This window comes from Manacus vitellinus, unplaced genomic scaffold (genome assembly GCF_001715985.3).
Source record: "Manacus vitellinus isolate BGI_N305 unplaced genomic scaffold, ASM171598v3 scaffold_20_pilon, whole genome shotgun sequence".
NCBI classification, from domain to species: Eukaryota; Metazoa; Chordata; class Aves; order Passeriformes; family Pipridae; genus Manacus; species Manacus vitellinus.
In genome coordinates, this window is record NW_021939471.1 from 14463357 (window position 1) to 14486352 (window position 22996).

A 22996-nucleotide genomic window follows, 5' to 3' on the forward strand; every position below is an offset into this window, starting at 1 on the left:
TTGAAGTACTCATTCTCTGTACGGTAGCTGGTTATCAGTATGACAAGAAGACACATACAAAATTATCATAACACTTTTTTGTTTAGTTTAGTGAAATTGAATTAAGGCTTTCATTTGTTTTTATAAAGAAACTGTAGGGTTTTTTCCTTGATTTTTTTCACATGATGACAAGTGACACATGGCAACAGTACTAAGGCTATGTCTGCTGTATTATAAATATACCAAAGCAGCAATTGTCCTGTAGAACTAGAATAAAGAAGTTTATATCCCTATATATCTGAAAAGTATAGATAGAATATGTATGTAAAACTTGGGTGGCAAGGACTAATTTTGTTCCTGAGATATAAATTTGAAAGGGAAATGCTAAAGAGCTGTTTATAACTTATTTTTATGTTCTCATTAGAATTAAAATACCAAGTGGTTGCAAAATATTCAGATCCAGAACAGATTATTATTTTTATTTTATTCACCCCTCTAGAATTCCCAAAGGAAAAAGATCCCAATTTGGGGGATGTTTTTTTTTTTATTTTACTCCACAATCTAAACAGTTCACCTTTCTCTTATGCCTCATCACAGAGTTGCATAAAGTCCATTAAATGAAGTTCCTTGGGAAAAATGAAGATATGGAGGAAGACAAGTACTTAGTAAGGGGAGGTAAGAGTTAAGGCCTGGGACCACAGCACAGCTGGAATATGTTAGTTTTACAGGAAGGCAGCCTGGAGAGGGAGTGTGAACTGCCAGCAGGTGGCTGGGAATGGCTGAATAACTCGGTGGAACTGGAAGAGAGTTCTGCGTCTTACTGTGATGACTCGGCCAACTTCAGCCTGTTTTTCTTTATAACAGGGGACCTTTGTCAAAGCCCATTAAAGTAAATTTAGCATTTCCTTTAAATATAATAGGTTCTGGATCTGGCCCCTGCTTGTTTTGACACTGTTTTTGTTCGCTCTGTCTCTTAAAACTTTACCTTATTTTTTCTCTGATGAGGAAAAGAAAGCTGGTTGACTGCTAGACAGGCTTCAAAGGGTGAGACACTGATATGTGCCTTGGACAGACTGCCTCCAAGTCAAGCAGACACTGTTTTGTTAAGAGAAGCTGCAGCAGACAAGTCTGGGAAGAAAGGTCTGCTGGGGTTTCCCTTCTGCATCAAGGAAAGTTATGCTGACAAAGAGAGCTGCTTTTACCACAGTGATGCTTTGCTGTGCTTTGCAGTACTGGTCAATGTCCTTCAGAAGTTCTGGTCATAAAGTGGGCTTTGCTCTGGGTGGCACTATACAAACACAAGAAGCTGGCCCTGCCCAAAAGTCCTTGCAGTGTAGGTGTAATCAGGAAGCAGAAGACCCAATGGCAGTGTGGGGCTGGGAGTGTAGCACAGCAGTTTTCTCAGCATTTAATTGGCACAGTGTAAGAGAAAGTTTGAAGGAAGGATCTGAAGGTAACACTATCCTTTACAGGTATTTCTGAAAATCTCCTCTCAAGTGTGAAGAGCAGAGTAGGCTAAGGTATATGTGTTATTGGGCAAGATTTGAAGAAACGATACTGGAATAACTAAGATGTGAGATGATAAGAGTTTGGAGAAGAGAATTGATAGTTATTTTTGTTACAACTAGCCAAAATTTTTGTTGCAAGATACAATCAATTGAAACAATAGCACTGTACTCCAATGAAATTGTAGTTATCCAGTAGAGGCATTGGCTATCTTATATTTTAACAAAATATTCAGTACAGATTGCTTTCTAAGAGGAAAACCCAGTGACCTATTACAAAATAATTTTGTCAAATGTAAAATGATAAGCTACTTGGCATTTCTGATCAGGCAAACTACTGCTTTAAACTCATGTATAGATAATGAACTAGCAGTCTGCATAAGAGCTTTCATGACAGTAAGATAATAAACACTGAACTGACATAGATAAATTGGCATGAGTTGAACAAAAAAACCCTGTCAAATTATCATTTTGATTAGGATGGTGTATTTGATTATAATGAAAACAAATGTGCTGGTGGATCCTTGCAGCAGTAATTTTGCTGTCCAAGATGACAGAGTTAGTTCTGAGAAACTTTTTAATTGTTTTATCCACATAATGGCATACTGATCACTTTTATGTCACTGGGCAAGGAAATAATCTCAACAACAAAAGCTAGATTTCATACCAGAGGTACCACTTTTATATTTAATTCTTTGTTTGTGGCAGTACAAATGAAAATAGTTGTATAGCACGATGGCTGGCACGGTGGAATCTGTATTGTCCCTGTTTTTGAGCTGGATAGGAGAAGATACAGAGAATATGTACATATAAATTACTCGTGTTTAAAACAAAAATTTTTGCAGGACCCTTGATAGTGTGGCTATGTAAAATACTTCCCTTGAGCTGTTCAGAGGGTCTGCAAACGATAAGTGGTTTCACTGTAGTTCCGCAGGATTCTCCCCAGTGTGCTTATTGCCACCTATGTCCCTGACCACTATGGATGCTGTCGTATGAGTCAGAGCTTCATTCCCAAATGTATCAATCTCCCAGAGTTATCCAGGTGAGGAGTCCAAGTGGCTGGATGACAGAGTGTTGTGTGTTGTTTGCAACAGAAGCAGATCTGCTCAAATCTTTGTTTGATAGCTTAATTAGCTCTGGTTAAATCTTTACTTTAGGGTTGCACTAGGCACCTCTAAACTCAGTGCCTGAAACAGGAAAAGAGACGGTGTCTGTCTCGGGTTTTTGTGAGTAGCACTACATCAAATAAAGATCAGTGACTTGAACTGTGTAGCCTATTGATCATACACCTGAACTAAGTCTGTTATCTTTTTATCATACTTAGGAGGGTGAAAGTTACAGGTGGCCATACAGATAATGAAAATAATAAGAAACAAATTACCCTAGTTTTATAAACTTATGTTAAAAATTAAGGTAGCAAAGGGCCATGATTTTTTTTATACAGTGTATACTCATTTGGAAAACACAGGAAAATATTTTGGATTATATATGGAGAGAAAGTGCACTGCTTGATATCTTATTTCACTAAATATTTCAGATATTTTTCTCAAAACCACAGGTGATTATATTTATTTGATTTAATTTCGAAAAATGTTTTGCTTATGCTATACCTTTCTTTGGTTTTAGTAATCTCAGAAGCTGAAGAGACTGACCAATTTTTTTGTCTTTAACATGTTACATTGCTACTGAAACTTTCCAACACTGAACATTTCACTGATTCCCTTTTCTCTGCCATCTGTCCGATCTGGCCTCTTTCCAAATAATACTGCTTTCCTACTGGATATGGTTGTCCTGGTACAAGAGTTTTCAGTCAGAGTAAGGAAAATTCACATTGTGTTCAGTTTTTTCTTTGATAGTGTATATAAATATTGAATTACCACGTACACTTGCAGTTTGTAGATTCTAAGATGCACACAAGAAAAAAACTTGTTTGTCATAAACTCTGACTTATGCTCTGCTTTATTGAAAACCTGACACTCACTGTTAAAAATATTTGTGTTTTCTGTCATTATGTTCTGTGTTAGTATGTTTATTTTGACAATTACTTTATTACAATATCTGAAGAATGGATGTTTTGAAATCTGGCTGTCTGGTTAAAAAACGTAAAGTTCCAGATTATACACAACCTTGCAGAAGTGTTAATTCAACATTTTGGAAACAATTGTCTTATCTTAGAAGCTCAACATGAAATGTCTTAGGAATGATAGTATATTTTAGAAGCTGAGCACCATGTGCCATTTAATGGATTGTCAAGTTGGGCACAAAATCACAAATCTCTTCTTGACCAATATCTTAAGAATTTTAGATTTATTTAAATTATATACTGTCATCATATATTGCTTTAGGTATTACATCATATCTAAGGACATCAGCAGAGAAATTAGATCCCACAGATCTAAGAAAATGCAATGCATCATTAAAAATACACATGAAAAAGCATTGTATTTTTACGTGCACAAGTGCATTAACTGTTGAAAAGGTGGAGAGGTCTCATTTCCCCTTCTTCTTTTATGCTAGAATCACTTTCATGCTAGTAATTAAATAGTGCATTTTATAGTGAGCAATTGTAATAAAAACCCATCAGATACTGACAACTTCTTTCAAGAGGAGCATATTACATTATATTCTGAACTATGTAGATCATCTCTGAGCCGTGTTAGAATTTCTTGTCAAACAATTAATGCTGAGTATTCCAGAATATATCTCACAAGCTTTTTTTTTTTTTTTTGCTATTGTATGCTCTCTCTCACATTTAAGGGAGAACACTTCGAACACTTCACTTTTTCTTTAAGAGAGAGAAATGTTTTAGGTTATCTGTAGTCCAGGTTTCAAGAAGTGATTTTCATCCATTCGACTGAAAGACTGAACCTTTGCCTTTCAGGATCTGTCGCTGTGTCAGCATCACTTCCAAACTCTTGACTAGGAGCTTGAAACAACTGTCTTCTCAGGTAGCAAGCTCCAGGGTTAACTCTGAATCCTGTGCGTGCTGGGACAAGACGGTGGGACTTCAGTCAGTGGTTTGAGGATACACATGGAGGGTAACTCAAAGGTGTTGGCACTATTTAAGTCTTCCCTGGGCCATAACTTGAAGACTTGCATTTGATTTACACAAAGGCCCTTTTCCAGTGCCCTGGCAGTACAAAGGTTGCATTTGCTTAGCCTGTTCTGAACTGGAATTGTGGGAGTAGTGAATGTAAGCACATGTTCATCTTTTGACCTGTGCTGATACACTGAAAGAATGGTTGGTAACTGGCATAAGGAGATTCAGGAGTGGCTGAAATCAAGGCAGCCAAGGACAACAATTTCACTCCAAAGGCAGATAAAATTGATAAAACTCATATGTTAAATAACTTCCTACTGAGTCTCTACCTTGATAATTTAAAAATGTCTCCTGGGAGAAATAGAAAATATTAATTTTCTGGGTTTGATCTGGAATTCTAGAATGTATATATTCTACCCTCCTGTAGTTTTTTGTAACAAGAAAGCTCTTTCTTCTCTTTTGGGAGTGAATGTGTTCAGTACAAAAAGCAATTATTTTTTAGTTTATTTATAAGTTTATCAGTTTTTCCAGTGTTGCTGTGAGTTATTAATACACTGTCTGAAAGATTTAAATTTTTTCCCCAGTGATCAGCATTCAATGTAACTGTCTGGAATTGTATCTGTATTTTATTTTGTGCCATTATGATTTTGGTTTACTGTATTTTCTTTACTAAGCAGACACTCAGCACCTAACTCATAGTGCAGAGTGTAGCTTTACAACCAGATGATATCTATTACTCTGGTAAGCTATTTGAAAAAAGAACCCCAGACTCTAACTTGCATGAAAATGAACATATTCTCATGTAAATTCCTAAAGAGGAAACTGGCAGAATTAACAAGTATGAAAAAGTATTGCTCTCTTCACCAAAGTTTGCCCAAAGGCCGGGAAGCAGCTGAATTACTGGATAATATTAATATCTTGGTTTTACTGTGAAACAGATGTATGCTGCCTGATCTGTTTCCTGTGGGAAAAAAAGAACACATAACAACAACAATCACACTGCCCCTCCTTCTGCCCCAAACTTAGCATTTTATATATGTTAGATATAAATAAACTGTGATTTTTTTTTTTAAACTTCAGCTAGCAACTTTGTCATCAATTCTTGTGAGATGAGAATCAGGCCTTGTATTTAATAAGAGATTCACTGTTATTTAATTACATGAATGTGGTCAGAAAACAGTCTTTCTGACCAGAAAGTGGAAATAGGATTATGATGTTGAATATATGGTTTTCTTGCAAGCAGTGTTTTTTCTATTAACACTGTTGAACCTGAGCCCTGATTTTGTAAACACATAACTTGGTTGCTAAAAATAGGAAAATGGGCTTATGTATGTAATTTATTTTAAAATGTTTTGGTCTTTTTTTTATGGAAGAGAGAGAGAGATTTGGAGAGGGGGAAATATGGATCACGGTATTTGTAACAAATGCAAAATGTTTACTAATACTAGTTGCTTTTGTAGACTTTTAATTTCCAAATAAATTTGAAAAGTGGTTAGTTTGTAGTATTGGACTTATTTTATTGTTCTCTCGTTCCTGGCAGTGTTTAGAGCATGATCATTCCAAATTTCAAGAGGAAGAAAGAGAATTACTGCCAGTGATTGCCATCTTACAGCCTCTGTAAACCTGGGTGAGTATGCTTGCTCCATGAAGAGTCTATGTACGAGGAACTACCTTTGGCTTGTAGAGTGTTCTTCTAGTAGAGATGTGCTGCATGGCAGCTATAATAGCCTCAAAACTGTTGTCTGAATGGTCTTGCTTCCCTGTTCTTTTTCTTTCATGCCAGCATCACCACTGTTGGAGCTCTCTAGAGCACAGCTGCAGCATGACCCACAGTGTTTCTGCCTCCAGTGTTCATTGTTGCCCCTCCATGGTAGAACTCAGAACCTGGTAATCAGTTTGAGGTGCCTCAGCAAAGCTGGCATACCTCCTAAAATCTGGCCATACAACTAAGCCTATGCCTTTCCATATGAATGGCTCCTTCAAAGCCAGTAGGACCGCTCAGAGAGGCTAAAGCTCAGCATGTGGGTCAGCATTGTTAGTGTATATCTTCCCCTTTCGGAAATGGCTATGTGGATTTGTGTTTTGAAATGCTCTGAAAGAGAAACCCCTCCCACACTAGAGCCACGAAAATATTCCAGATAGCAAAGACAGCAGAACATGTCAGTCATGCTACCCTTGCACTACCCAGACATCTGTGAAAATTTCATGCTTGTGTGAGCAGATTCTGCAAAGGGCTGAATTTGGCTGTATATCTTTGAGGGAATACTTCCATTTTCCCTGCTGTGCCTGCCTGTTATATGCTTTTAATTGTCCTTGGTATTTGGGGGAAAAATAAAAGGCACAAATTAAATAAAATGTGTAAACAACAGGAGAGGGCAGGCTTAAACTGACAAAAAGCAAAAAAAATCAGACTAGCTGTAAACCTGGAAACACTGTTCCCAACTCCTAGCGTGTGCAGGAAATGCAGCACATATGGCACATGGAATCACCTGGAGCCAGGCCTCTTTGTTGCACCTTGGCATAGGAGAGCAGGAACAAAGCAGGGGTGCAGATTTTAACCCTCAGGTGCCTGGTGTCTGGTAAGGATCAGCTTAAGCCTGTTCTTGTACTTGGCTTCCCATTCACAAATATGTGATGTTAATAATAGAATCATTACTGAATGATCTCTTTTGTACTTAAATGTGGATAGCAGTACATTTTTATTGGTTAAAACCTTTCAATATAATTCTTTCTAGTCTGTAAGAAATGCATATGGATGTAATAGTATCCTTTCTTATAGAAAACTTGAATTTTATTATAATGACACTTCATTTATGATGCTCCTTGCAAAAGCTGTTTCTGATATTATGCTTTTAAGTGAGCTTCTCAGTGTTCCTTACAATCATTAATGAATCAGACTTTAGATAAAGACAGTATAGGTATGGCAGCATATCATTATACAGGGGAGTAGAGTGAAGCATGAGGATGTAAATATTTACTACATCTTGCATGATGTTGAGGAAAAGATAGCTCTAAGAGTAGGATGATGTTTTTTACTGTTCATTGTGTACTTATCATTAAAAAAAAAAATCTTTGAGAAATTCAAACCTTTCCTAACTTCTGCTTGACATTGGCAAAAATGTTTGTCTGGAAAAAAACTAAAGCAAAATGAAAAAAAAATCAGAACATCTGATATTAAGTATTCATTCTGGTTTGGTTTTGTTTGGTTGGTTGGTTGGTTGGTTTGTTTTGTTTTCTTAAAAAGGTTTCTTCTTTGGGTTTTTTTGTGGTTTTGGTTTTTTGTTTGGTTGGTTAGTTTGGTTTTCGGCTTATTTTTTGGTATGGCATTTTTAATTTATTAGGAAAAAAAAAATATAAAAATCTTCAGAAGGATAGAAAAATACCTGCAGATTGATGCCAATCCATGGGATATTTTTACACAAGACATCCTCCTCAAAACCGCAAAAGCTGCTACATCTGCCTCCTTTCCTGCTCTAGAAATTTGTTTCATTTGTTCGACTTACTCTACTACAGATCACTGTGATACCACTAAGTATGTGCCCTGAATATTATAGTAATGCACATGCATCTCTGGTCAGTTTGTCTGTCAAGACTTATATGTTTTTCTGTATTTCATGCACTTCTAGAACAAAATGGGTATTAATTCACGGATTATTATACATCAAGCATTGTAGAGCAAAACAATTGTTACTCTTTTTTTTTTTTTCAGGGGCATCATCACTATCATAGGCTGATATTGCACAGCTATATGATTAACTGGAATCTTATTTGGAAATAGAGAAATGCAAGATTTCAAACTTACGGGTATAATTATATGTATTTTCAGAAATTGAAATGAGCTTATGCAGAAACATTCAAAATAGACCTTGAAAGAGGAACCAAAAATGTCCAGCGAAGTGTATACATTAAGAAGTTTTAAGAACATGTTTTGTATTTAAAAGACAACAATTCCTTGGAACCCTAGAAAAGGGGGCAGCTCTTACCCAGTGGGACTTTGCTTCTACACTGGCATTTTCTGTTTAATGAAATTTCTGAAATATAATGGTGTAACCACTGTAATATTTATGTCTATACACAGTTAAATACAATTTTATGTCTTACATTTTTTTAAAAGAAGTGGACTAGGAACATAGTGTAGCCCGTGCTGCATTAATTGTCAGAAAAACAATATGTATATTCAGTTGAGACAAGGAAAGCCAGAAAGTTTTGGCTGTAATTAGCAGTTTTTGGGGAGGAGGACTCTACTTTTGAAAACAACTTGTTTGCAGTAGTTGAAATTTGATTACTCAAAATTATCACATTATCATATTGTTGCTACAGTCTGTTTTCAAAAACATAGCTTTAGTACAGTGAAACAGATTTCAAAGTTACCAGGAAAGAAGAACATTTAACTATAAGTATGTGAGTCAAGCTATCTCTCCCTGCCTAGAGTGATGTCAACAGCCACAGGTTCTTCTGAGCTGGACAGAATGCTTCAGCACGAAAGCTTCACAGCTGTTTTAGTCCTTCCTTTTCCTGAGCTTATATATGCTGTGACAATATGGGCGGTTTGGATCAAAGCTGAATTGCATTTAATTGCCCTGAAGCAGAGAACAGAAGAACTTGCATCTTGAAATTAGATACAGTTGGATTTTCAGTGAAGGTGTTTCAGTGAAGACTTAAATTCTTGAATCTGACCCTAAGTGCTGTGGTCTCACTTTTGTGTCTGCACTGAGTTTGCTACCTGGTGCCAAATGATCCTCTCTTCATCAGGATAAAGTCACTACATTATCAGGTTTGCATTCTGTAGCATTTACCTTTTTGCATTTATTACAAGAAGATTTACATTTTGTAAATGTGTTGGGGACTTCTTGAATTACAAAAGTGAGCTCTGAGTTTTGATATCTTAATGGAAAAAAAGGAAGTAAATGACAAATGAATTCTTGAAATTTCCCACCTGAAATCTCAGAGAGAGTGGGGGGAAAAGTTCTCAGAAAAGGCACTCTCTGAAGAAGGCAAATGGGGGATAGATGTGTGACTTCAAATACCTGCAAATTCCTGACTGAGTGCTCTAGTTTTTATATGATAGAAGGTACAAGGAGTAGGTTGCCACCATTAATGCTATTTTACAAATAGCATTTACTAAAGTGAAAATGTTGTAGCCAGCCTAAACTGTTTACTAAGTGGGTAGTTATTTTTTGGTTGTCTCAATCTGCAGCTGTTAGCACACACACTTATTTTCCAGTGTTAGAGACATGAATGGAGACGCTGACAGTGACTGAAGACACTTCTGCTGAAGTAGCCAAAATTAAACATTTTATTTGTGAAAGAGGATAGAAGAACCTTTGATGTCTCAAACTCTTCTGCTGTTCCCTAAAGCTTTTCACACCAGCTACTCATCTCAACTGGAGAAAACAGCACTTGGGAGTCAGAGAGAAAAAGTGTTCAGTGAAGAAATTCAGTGATGAGAGAAGAGTTTCATTGGTGTTGGAAGGCAAACACAGAAAAGTAAACAGCCCAGTGGATTACAACAGGTTAGTAAATACAAATGCTGTAACATTTCCATAGAGCTCTTTCTGTAGAAGCAACTGTTATATGCAATGTAGGGTGTTGTTTTATTATTTTCATCACATTTTTCTAAGTTATATGCCTTTCTTCATTTTTAGTGTGCTTTACTCACAAAAGTTGTTTGAAGTTACTGAATAATAACACTGGTAGACATTAAAGTTTCAGAAAAATGTGGAAAAGAGGTGTTACAATTTAGGTAAATCAGTCATTATCAAGGTGTTTTGGGATTTGCTGGTTTGGCTTCTCATGTGCTAAGTCTCCTGTAATGTGTTACAGTTGTGAAACATATTCCGACCTCTCACAACAGTGCTGAAAACCGAGACACCTCTGCCCCCACTGAACTTTACAGGAGGGAGAGAAAGGTCCATTATTAGCTTTTGTGAAGTGCAATGAGGTACTGATGAAATGATCTATATCACTCTGAATTGCCTTTGTTCATTACACACGGAGTAGTCCCCGAGCAAAGGAGAGGGAACATAAATGAAGTATTTATTTAATATCAAGGTGCTAAAATCTAGGCAGCACATTGTAAGCAAAAAAAAAATGGCATTTGGGAATTGACATGCTAACATTTGTTCCTTTCAGCTTGTCTTTTATAACTTTCTGTTGTTTCTTTTTATCCATGCAAAATTGTCAAAATGTAAACACCTCTCTATTGACAAGATACACTAATGTCAGTAGTAGTAAAAGAAGTGTTGACATGAAGGCTAAACTAAAATGGAGAAGGATTTCTGAACTATTCTAAATTATTTTTTTTCTGACTATTCATAGCTATGGGCTGATGGATAAATTCTGCTCATTTGCAGACAGCAACTTAGTTCTTCTGCAGAGAAGTTGAGAGGAGAGGGTCGTATTTTGCTATCTGCTCTCCCTGTATTTGAAGTATTTAATTGTATGTCTCTTGTTTGAGACTTCCGTAAAATGGAGAAAACCAGAATTGTTCCCCAAAGAAATTTGGGGAACAAATTTTTTTTTCTAGCATTGCCCTACTTGCCAAATTTCTTGTGACTATCGCTGTATAAGATGATATACAAAGATGAATGAAGGAGATGAGGGTAAAAGATTTATAACCCAAATAATACCAGCACACTTACTTCCGCCTATACCAGACTCTGTCATGCATTAATAACATCTCCTTGTAAAAAATAGATCCAGACTTCCATTCTGACACAGTTAACTTGCAGGACTGGTAAGCTGACTGGGGGGTCAGTCAAGCTAACATACATATATGCATACTGGTTTTATATATGATAAGAAATACAGTGCTTATTTTTGCTTTTTCTGAAAGATTAAAAGAAATCTTTTTTATTTATTTCTATTTTCTCTTAGCAACAAAATCTTAATTTGATTTTCTCAGTATGGTTAGCTCATATGTGAGACTTTAGGCACTCCTGTACTTTCACTATGTCTTTTTATTCTAGTGAAAAAAGTACTCATTTTAGCAAGGCCACTTACAATACTTGATCATATGTGAATTGACAGAACAACCTACATCCTATTCCAATTCCTTTTATTCTGTAGATTTTTGCCTATGCAACTTGAAGTAATTCCTATGAAGCCGTCACAATCTGTTCTATCAAAATTACTTACAGATCGTGTTGTTCAGGGATCGTTGAGATGATAGATTGCTATGGTCTCTCCTGTTAATGTGTGCTTAGGGAGTCCTTCATTTACACAATAGACTTATTCAATTTTTGGTGAAATGTGATTATTACTCTTGCACGGAAGACATGCTCAATCTAGATATGGCTTGCTTATTAAAGAAATTGTATAAAAATAGGATGTCCCTCCACAAAACTCTGCTTTTAACCTTACAAACTAATTGCCTTTACCTTGCCATTTGAAGGACTGACAATTTTGCATAGCACTGGACTGTTAGTAAGGGCTGGCAAGAAGTCCAGCTGCAACAGAGGCAGATTGAAGCATAACTGATGGCTCAGGGTGACTCGAAATCATGAAAAGCTCACTGGGAAGTGTAATCCTCTTTTCACCAGCTCAGATGTGCTCATTTTATTCCTGGCTAGGTGGCAGAAGTGTGGTTAGAATGGTCCATTACTGGCTGTGGAGCTGTGTATGAGAAGATTTTAATATTTGAAGGTATCAGGCAGCTTGGACAACTGTAGTCTAAATCCAACCGGTTTTATCCGTAACATTTTTATTCAGCCCTTTTTAATGAGAATGGTGATGACTTTTAAAACTTTTTCTTACTCAAGTGCTCCTTTGATGTTGTTATCTTGATTAGAATCCCATTTCTTGCTAAGTCATCTGTACTGTAACTGAGTAGTGGTGGTCTGAAGATCTAAAACTGAGGCAGGAAAATAGAGGAAAAAATTCTAAGTATAATCCTGCCAGTGTTTGTTTCTGTCACATTTCCTCTATTAGGACTGTCATGGCAGAAGGCTATACCTGCTTAAGTAGTAGCTTATAAGGTTGACCCTCTGCTTGAGTCAGGAGCCTCCTAGATTATGAGCATGTGGGAGAATATGAACTGAGGAATTCAGGAAGATCCTGGGAGCTGCTTTTTTCATAAGCTCAACAGCTGGTATCTGCACTGCTGACTGCACTTTGTGCAGTATCTGTTATTTAGGCTTTTGTATTCTCACTTGTACTTTTAGCTTCAACTGGGCATGTGAAACCACATACCTTATAGAAAGAAACTAAATAAATGGATTGTGTCATTCAATTTCAGGGGATTTATCCACCCTATCTTGTAATTTTTACTTACATGAATAATCTTTGTTTACACGTTCTTAATTTGAATGGGATTACTTGCATTAGTGATAATGTGAGTAGCAAGTACAGGATTAGTTCCTGTATTTGTCAGTGGTGTCAAAAGCAACAGAATATACAATAATTTGGTTACATTTTCAATTATAATCTGAAATTAAAGAGCTTTATTTTGGAGCTGTTGCTCTGAATAGCAAGTATTGATACTTGTAATTGAATTCTGAGATAGAACTTTCCATACATTTGTAATGCAGAAGGCTCTCTCATTATATGAAATTCACTTGGCAGATGAATGGTCACCACTTAGTAACAACATTAAATCCTGCCTTTCAAGAGTCAAAAGGACTGGAATCTGCTTCTAAGGTAAAATATTTAATCTATTTCATATCTCAAAATTCTATAGTCTGAAATTACTAGGTTGAGAAACATTTTGATAAATATTTGAGTACATGCTGTGATTAATTTGTATTAGAATTGTACTTTGAACTAGTGTAATTCATGTTGGTAGGACACCTGATGAGGTGATCCTGAAAAATGCTCCAGGAGAACCTACAATGAAAATTTAGCTGCTTTGAGCAATTTTCAGGACTCAGAGGTAAAATTTGATATAGTGTAAATAAGGGTGGCTGAATGAAAATAAATTATGCTGCGGCTAGCCTGTTTTCCACAGCTACATGTTTGGGGGATTAATTCTTTTTTTTTCCTATTTTTTGCATTGTAGAACTTAATTTTAAAAAATTTATTTATATTTAGTTCATGCGTAGCTTTTGCCTTCTTGTAATTAAATAGAAAATGTTGGGAAATCACTAATTTTAGCAAATATTCTTTTTTAAATGCCCAAGATTTTTATGGCTGGATAAATGCTATCAACTTTTATATAAAGCTTTCTTCCACCTGGAAGGGATGTCTCCTCAGTAAAGAAGAAGTAGGGAAAGAAAATCTGAAAAATATGGACAAATTAGCCCAAACTAAAATCAAGTCATTAGCATTAATAACTGAAAATATGTTTACAATACAGCCTTGCAGTATTTTGAAGACCAGATGTATATCATACCAGCCATTGTGGCTGCAAGTCACTTTATAGGCAGGGACATACGGTGACCCTGACTCCAATCATAGATTATTTGACAAAGAAGCAGCAGTAGACAGTGAGTGTAGTCCTGTTGTTTGCGCACACTAAGTGATACCGCATGTATTACCTCTCTGAAATACGGGCTGCAAAAAGTTTTTTGCTTTAAAGTACCCTGGCCTTTTCTGGAATCTTAATTCTCTTCTCCATGGCCAGCTTCCTTACTGGTCTGAGAAGGTGACTCAGGACTCTGCTAACACCTTAATCTTCACTGGAAGTGTTCAGGACCACAGCAGCAGTTGGCTGCCAGTAAATTCTAATATAAAATCCTTCCATTATTTTTTCCCTTGAAATTACAGAAAGGATAATCACAGTCTGGCCTTTAATAAAGACTTACACATTCTGATTTAGGGTAGGTATTTCTAATGTTTGGTTTTGTATTTTGTAAACTGCTGGACTTACTTTAAAAGCAAATATGACAAATAATGAAAGCCTGTTGTCTTCAATTGTACTACAAATTGTAGATATGTGAGAATTGGCTTGATGTCTGAAATGAAAAATGGGTACACAAATTTCCAGGTTTAGAGAAACTGCCTTTATAGATACATGAAGAAGGAGTTAAAAAAGGACATATTCTTTAGATTACCAAAGAATAACAGCAGATTTTAGTCTTGCTGCAAAGAACAAAAGTTTAAGTTATAGATGAAGGTGTTATAAGACTAAAAGCTCAGCTGTTCTTCTTAGTTATATCAGATAGTCTAGAAGAATACATTACTTTTTCAGACAAAGCTTCCTTGTCTTATATCTGTAGACACCTGGCTACTGCTTAAGACACAGAAACACTGTAAAAGAAAAAAGAAATTATATATGAAAAATTAGATAAATAATATGACATTCTAGTAAAAGTAGGGGTTTCTGCTGGATGAGCAATAGGCAGTCTGGTAGAGTTAGATAATTGTCTTAGCATCATTAGTAGCTTGAGTTAGAAGAGAGAATTTAGGAAATAGAAGTTGATATGTCCAAATACTGAAACAAAGAACAAGATTTGCATATTTTTGTTCATAGACTCATTTATTGTTCAAGTTGTGTGTTCATCTGCAAAAGATGAGAGAACACCACCTTAGGTTGCATTGATAAAAGCAAGGGCAAAATTCAGGGACAAAACTCAGGGGAAAATAACTAATCTTTCCTAATTTGTTCTGAATTTGGACATGCAGACCTCAAATACTCTAATTTCTGTGAAAATGGTCCCTCAGCTATTAAAAGTCATAATAATGCAAGACCATGGAACCAGAAAAAGCTTTTAAAAGATTATTTTTCTAAATAAGTGATTCTAAACTCAGATTATTCTCACTAGACCCTGTATTTTCTGAGTTGGTAGGAAGTTAGCCACAGAACTCACATTTAAGTCAATGGGAGTTACTAAAATCAGTGGGAGTTCTGTACTTTGATCTCATGTAAACTCAGTGAATTTCAATGAAAATAGCAATCAAAATAGTGGTGGTAAATATAAAGTATCAGAGTAGATAATATATGAGTAAATGAGCCAAATATCTAGCAAAATGAAAAACATGATGGAAAAGAGAAGAAGGGTGGAAAAGAGATGGTTGAAAACACTGAGTTATGCAGGACTAAAGGAGAATTTGCAGGGCTTCAGCAAACACAATTTCTTGAGAAGCTGAGGGAAAACGGAAAGAAAGCCATCAGGTATAATTGCTGTGAGGAACAACTTGGGTTTACTTTCAGTGCTGTACAAATGCATCCCAACAAGTACAACATACAAAAATAAAATCAAGAGTTAGGAGAAGGAGTTTGTATTATCATACAAACATATCATGTGTAATGGAGAAGAGACAGAACAAAGGAAGAACTGTGCGAGAAAAACAGAAAACATGGGAAAAAGTGGACACTGTACTATGGCAGAGGAAGAAAGCAGACAGTTGATAGGATATGACTGGCTGAGGAACATGGGAAGCATGTAGTCTCTCTGCTGAAGAAGGGTGATGCTGATGAAAGTAGTTGGTGCAGGGAGAAGTTAACTCTTCACAGCATGGATTTTTTTTATTAAGCAGATATGTTCAGCAAAATAACTCACTAGTCCCATAAAAAGTATTACAGTAAAACATAGGACTTTCCCTGACATAAATGTTGTAGATTTGAGTTCTCTCTAATTCACTAAGATTTCAAACCTGTGTTAGAAAGTTTCAGAAGTAATAGAGGGCCATTACCTACATTCCTTTTAGTTTTACAAGATGCTTATGACCCTTATAAAATGTCTGCCAAAGAAAAATGGAGAAAACCTCTCTCCTCAAAAGCTACTACTTAGAAATGGTCTTCCAGAGAAACAAACCAATAAATAGAGAGTTGTTGATAAAAATATCTTGGAAACATTAAAAAAAGACAAGATTTTGCAATGGATATGAAGAATGATAAAGTTAAATGTCACCAAACAAAGTTCACTGACTGTTCATATCCATGCAACTGTTGAATAGAAGCATGTTATTTTATGCCTATTGTAAGACTGGGCCACAATTTCAGACTCCAGAGGAAAACCAAAGTTAATTAAAAACAAATTAGAAGACTGTACTTTACTCTGTAGAGCTACACAATAGATTGTATTGCCAAATGAAGTCATTTTAAAGCTTTTTTAGATCTAGGAAAAAATCATCTTTCAAAGAAATTCAGAAACAAGTCGATGTAGCTGTTTCAGCAGGGATTAAATTTAGATGCCCCATGAAAAGTTCCAATTTTTATGGATGCTTTATTATCAGAACCAGTGAAGAGACATAAAAAATCAAGACATGAAGTTCTAACAAACAGTAAATGGACAGCATGCAAACCAGTTGAATTATGAATTGCTTATAGGTAACATACATGTTTACTGTGACATTTTATTTAAAAATTTAACTGCTAAATTAAAGTGGCTTTATGCCTTAAAGAGCATATTTATGAGCAGGATTTTACAGTTGGTCATAATTGGTGATTTAATACACAGGCTATCGTTGCAGCTGTGTAGCAATTCAGATGAACAATTTGATGTCATTGAGAGATTGCATAAGCTTTCTAAACTAATGAAGTTGCACGTGAAAGTAAAAGATAATGCTCTGAATACAAAGTAAAAGAAACTACAAAAAAACCCAGAACAGCAGGAGAACACAGGTAAAGGTTTTGAATAGATGCCAAGTACTAGAAGGTACAACAGAGATAAATAAAATACACAGTAAAGATGCAATATAATAAAACACTGTAATTTGGGCTGTCAGCATGAGTGTAGTGAGTTCAGAATAGAAGTGAGTTAGCTTTTATGGGATATTTAACCACAAACTGCCAGAAACTGAGACTGCTGCTGGTAGTACATATTCAAATACAGCAAATGTGTCATTGGGAAAAATTATATAAAATCACACTATGAACTTTTTGGTTGTATCTCTTGAATTTGTCCACAAGACATCTGCAATTTGCCTTTTGCAGAGTAGACAGCTGAAGAAGTGGTAGCTTCAGTGCCATTTCCCACAGTATCATGGGAATAATTATAACTACATTTACATAAGGTGTCCCTGCCCATGGCAAGGGCTTGGAACTAGATGATCCATAAGGCCCCTTCCAACCCAGGCCATTCCATGAGTCTGTGGTAGTTAGAAGACTTATTTTGGATATGAACAAACTGAGACAGATTTAACAGTTAAGAATTCACGACAGTTCACAACAGTTAAGAATTTCTAGGAATACCTCCTATCACATATTTTTCCAAGTGTTGTTAACTGAAAGGTACCACCAGATCAGAAGAAAAAGAATTTTTCTTCTCTCAGTCCATCAGGACCTCTGAAATTATTTGGGTATGTGGAGAAACTATGACAGATGTCTGTCCTGTGCTTTAGGACAGCTGTTTTCCTGTATTCTGCTAGAATGGTTTCCTTGGAGCTTTGTACCACTGTGTATTGGCTTTTTAACCCATTGTTATGGCTTAAGAGGTACAGAGGATAATATCTAAAGAAGCATCCATTCCTGGCTAATGCAGCTTGCAAGGCTGCAGTACTGTCTTACAATTATACTTCAGAGTGCTTTCTAATATTTAATGATTGCTATTTCAGTGTCCTGTGCTTTGGAAATGGTTAAATGCAAGTTAGAGGGTTTTGCCATCCTCCCCCAAGTACTTCATACCTTCTTAAAAAGTATTTTTGGGTTGGTTGTCTGGTCTGATTTCCAGTAGCAGAAGATATGGGTCTTTCACATCGCTGTTCCAGCCACCATTCTTAACTGTCTTTCAGAACCACTTTCAAATAGAACAAAGATAAATTTTATTCTAATAATTAATTATAGAAATATAACATTTCCATATCCATTTTTATACATATATAAAGGTAAATCTTCTTTTGTGATAATTTTGTTTCTATTCATTCTGAAGCTACCTAGATTTTTCCATTATTTTTGTTTTTCTATATTTGATTTTTCATAGCTTTATTAAACTAGTTAGTTGCCATCATGCAGTTCTTAATAATCTCTTCCTCAATGCCATTACTATTCACACAAAATGGTAATCTTGCATATGCAGAGGCAATAAAGGTAACTGTAAACCAGGATTCTATGTACATTTCTTAATGCAATTCCTAGTTTATTTCCAAGCCAAAACCAACAACAGAAGCAACTAATTAGCAGATTATTCTGCTATTTTAACAGAATAACTTCTGGAAAAAATGCAGGGTTTAGAATAAAATGTTTTAGAATAAAATTGCCATTCTTTATTTATTGTTCAATAAATTTTCTGCAAATTTGTAGATATTTAGTAATCTACTGGAAAAGTTTGCCACCAGTTCTAACTTTATCCCAAGTTTTCTGCTCTGACGATATTTGATGAGGAAATTACCTGCTACAAGGAGATGTTTAAAAATCACAGACAGTAAGTAGTGAAAATCTCCCTTCTTTTATTAATTTTAATCATTATTTTTAAAATTATTAATTTACCTAAAATATATTATTTATTAAAGTCATTAATCTAATATAGCTTAATAATTGGTATCATTCATTATCAATTTTTTTGCCTAGAGAGAAATATTTTATTTCTATTGCAGTTTGACATAAGTTTTAAGTACTTATTTAGGCATCTTCCATTATTTTATACATTCTTTACAATTTTATATGCAGTTTCAGAAACATAGTAATTTTCTTTGCCTGTTTTCTGGGTATTACCTACTGATTTCTCTCTTACCATTAGACACATGCTATATTTTCATAGGAGCTTAGTCCCAAGGACTTCTTTGTTTTCTTCTGTGCTGTGTTTTTAGTAGTACACATACTTGTGTACCTATTGTACAATAACAGAAAGAACAACATTTTTTTTCTGTTGATTTTCACACCTTGGTGATAGAAATTAAAAATTTTTCTCCTTGAAAGAAACATTAAGGTGCTTAGAACAGTGTCTTAATTTTCAAGCCTGCAATTACTAAGGTATAAGAGATGAAATTTAGTATGTTCTCTGTTTCTAAAGTAATAACTCTGTTTCTAAAGTAATTAGAAAGTAAGGAAATATATTTCCACACATACTGAAATTAGTTAAATGACTTAGGAGAAAGCTGAACAGAAGTCAAAATAAACCTGCAGGGGATTTTTGCTGATCTTCTCAAAATGCTACCATGGCTTTTGGAACACTGCTCATTTTCATGTATTGTCAGGTTTGGCACTTCTGGCTTTGAAACAAAACCAAAATTAGAATTATTGAAAAACCATGAGACAAGCAGTTTTTCAAAGTATTTCTAGCTTGATTACAAGCAGATTTCATTGGAATTTAATGATTTAGTTCATCCTGAGATTTACTGTACCATTCAGAGTATTTATATTTTGCCAATCCTTCTGGCAAAAATGCAGACTTTGGAAGGAAAATATTTTTAAATTCTCTCTTTACAGATCAAGTTTGTAATGATATCTATTGCCTGTGTGGAAATGAGACATTCAGGATTATGAAAGATCTCTTCTCCCTGCACTAGGATTTGAAGAAGGAGATACTATAAAAAGGAACTTGACAGTATAGCAATAGTAGCAGGAAACTGGCAGATTTTTAAAAAGCAGATGCTCTTGTGAACCGAAACACAAGTTCTGGAGGCTGCTGAAACGTTCATGAGAAATTTAAAAATACTTGAAATCTGAACACTTTCTCATCTTATTTCATTGAAATTCAAATTATGTTAAACTTCCAGTTTAAAATGAGCATGCAGATGCTTAGAATTCTTTTTTTTTTTCTTCACAACCAAATTACCTTCTGATGAAATTCAGTGAAAGCAAACCACTTAAACTTTAGACAAAAATTTAACAGGCCATATCCAGTTCTTTAGAATTCCAGTGGAAAATAATTACAGTAGAGATTGCATAGATGTACAAGAAAGCTGATGTAGCCAGTGACATTTTGGTTCTATTTCCTGTCTCTAAAAGCTCAGATCTGCACATCCTTATATAAGCAGTTAAAGGTATACTTTGACATGCATGACAAATATGGAAACGTGCTCATAAAGTTCTCAGAGGATGCTTTTTCATTTTTATAATCTGTTCTAAGTATCCTTCTCATTGATTTTTTTTTCCTCCTGATTTCTCTGATTTCTGTAGGGATTATGTGGAAGAGGAGTAAAATTTCTGCACAAAGTGTGAAGAAATTTGTCTTCTTTAAGAAAAATATAAAGAAAGAGCAATTGGTTGTCTTGGCATTTACAGCAGAAATTAGATTTCACAATGCTCTTAAAATAAGGGTCCAAATCTGCATGGTGACAAACTACATGAGATCTGATAAATCTCTCCTCTTCATGAGAGTCATGACTATAAAACAGTCTTCATTTGTGTTTGCAGCCCACTGCTTAGTGTCATCCATGTTTATTGCTGAAGTTTTGCCAAAAGAACACCCTGCAGTTCTCCAGGCTTCAGAAGTGTTGCCTGTCAGAAAAGCCAGTGGAATTCTTTAACAATAACTGGACTTGCCTTCAGCCAGCATAAGCCTCGTTCTTCCTAAACAGATGGATGTTTCACAGAGGGGCAAATGAAAGCACCTCTATGAAGCACCTGAGACTCCTCTGTCACCCAGGAAGCCCTTGGGTATTTGCCTAGAGACAGAGATTGTGAATCTGAAGCTGATACCTCTTTAGTCACTGAGAGTGGATTTGGGATTTTATGTGCTGCTTGTACAATGGTAAAACTGGGACTATCACCATAAATATTTCTGTTTGTTTAAGTTAAAGAATGGATGTGATACACTTTATGAAAACACACCAGTGACTGCAGGCAGTTTAAAATGGTCTTATGAGTTACAAGAGGCTTCTCAGGCATGGAACACATTTTCAGCACATCAATTCTCTGTAAGTATTGCTGTAAAACATTGTACAATGAGGCTTAAAACACTTCAGGCACTTTCTGAAGTTATAGCCACATTGTGCACTTAGAAATGACATTGAGATGAAATCTCTTTTGTCTCTGTAGAGTTTTGCAGATGGGGAAACAAACTGTGTTTTGCAAAAATATGAATATTGGAATAAATGTATTAATATAATGAAGAAATGGACCTCTGCTAGACACGGGATCTACACCTTCTCTGTGCCTCAGACCTCGCTGTAATAATTCTCTGGAATTTGGATGGTATGAGGTAATTTTAGTCAGAAGGTTACACAGTAGTAAATTTCACTGCATGACATTAAGAATTTCTTTTAATTGTTTTAGCAATTATTTTGTTTTATGGTAAAATTCTCTTTCATTCTAGAGAGAAGCATAAATTGTGTATCTGTTTTCATGAATTTTTACTTCAGCGTGCAAAAAAGTGTAACAGGATTGTGTGTTTGTATTATACATGTTCCCTGAGAAGCATTAGAGGTTTAAAATAAGAGAAATAACATTTAAATTTCATATTTCATATTTATATTGTACATGGGATCTAAATGAAGAGACTAGAACTGCAGGACACAGATGGCAAAGACTTGTAGCTCTTGCTTTCAGGAGGCTGCTATAAATTCTGCTTCAGTAAATTCTGTAGTCATGATGAGGTAACTTGAGATAGCTTTTTACTTGGTGTCTGATTGCCCTTTTCTGAATAACAAAATCTTTTGTGATTCTGTAGCTTTCTGCTATTTCTCCAAGGGGTGTAATATCTTGAAATTTTACAACATCCTTCTAACACCAAGCAGTTTCACTGCTTTCATATTGCAAGAGACACACTAGGTAAATAAAGAAGATTCTTGTTGACAGATGCATGTGAATATAAAAGCATACTAGAAAATCAACATAACCATAATAAACTACACTAGACTAAAACCAGACTGTTTTCAACTATTTTTTGCAATTATCTTGTCTGTGGAATGGTTGTTAGTCTGTTTGTAGTTAATCATACATTGTAGTCTTATTGAGTGTATGTTTACTTTTCTTTGAAGACAAAAGGGTGTCCTCTAATGCATTAATTTATTAAATGCATGGACAGAGCCAGCTCCTCCCATCAGGAAATTTATGGAATCAAGCATAAGTGGTTTACAAGACTAGTAAAGGATGATGAAAGTTCTCTTACTAGGCTATGTAGAATGCTTTTCAGGGACTGGAATAAAATCCATTGTTGATTTTAGTCCAGTTCTCAGAGATATATTTTGACAAAACTACTATCATTACTGGGGTAAGTACTGATTGGAAGAATCGGCCTCCCTTGTAGAAGCAAAGAAAAAAGTTACCTAATGGGACTTCTTCCTGCTGATGGGAATGGCATCTCAGGAACTGGGCAGGCACATATTGGACTTCTCTGTAAATGTTAGAATGAACCTTTTCAATCAAAGTTGTGATGTTAGATTCATTTTAGTTAAAATAGTTCTAGTTTGCATATGGACAGCTAGTAAGATAGACTTTCCAAGGCTCTAAACATATTGTTATATAATAAGAACAAGCTGATATCATCCAGTTTTGAAACAGGGTAATGTCCTCACTGAGAATTTTACCAGTTTGGCTGCACTGTCTGTGAACTAAAACCCGAGTATTTCACACAGAAGCTATGACAGAAAGACAAAGGAGGAGCTGCAGTAAGAGAAACTTGTCCTGCTTTTGTCTAGTCATCCATCTCATGGAGAGCCAGAAATGTTCAGTGTTATAGTCTATCCTGATGCTTTTTGTATACGTTGAAAG

The 22996-nt window shown here is 35.5% G+C and overlaps 1 long non-coding RNA gene across 1 annotated transcript; it reads left to right on the forward strand.

Annotated features, from left to right (window-relative positions):
• The first annotated feature begins 9888 nt into the window (after nt 1-9888).
• On the forward strand, nt 9889-18675 carry LOC108639494. The gene is made up of 3 exons (XR_001920547.1): nt 9889-10037; nt 13087-13161; nt 18644-18675. It is a non-coding gene; the product is annotated as an uncharacterized LOC108639494 (long non-coding RNA).
• Nucleotides 18676-22996: the final 4321 nt, after the last annotated feature.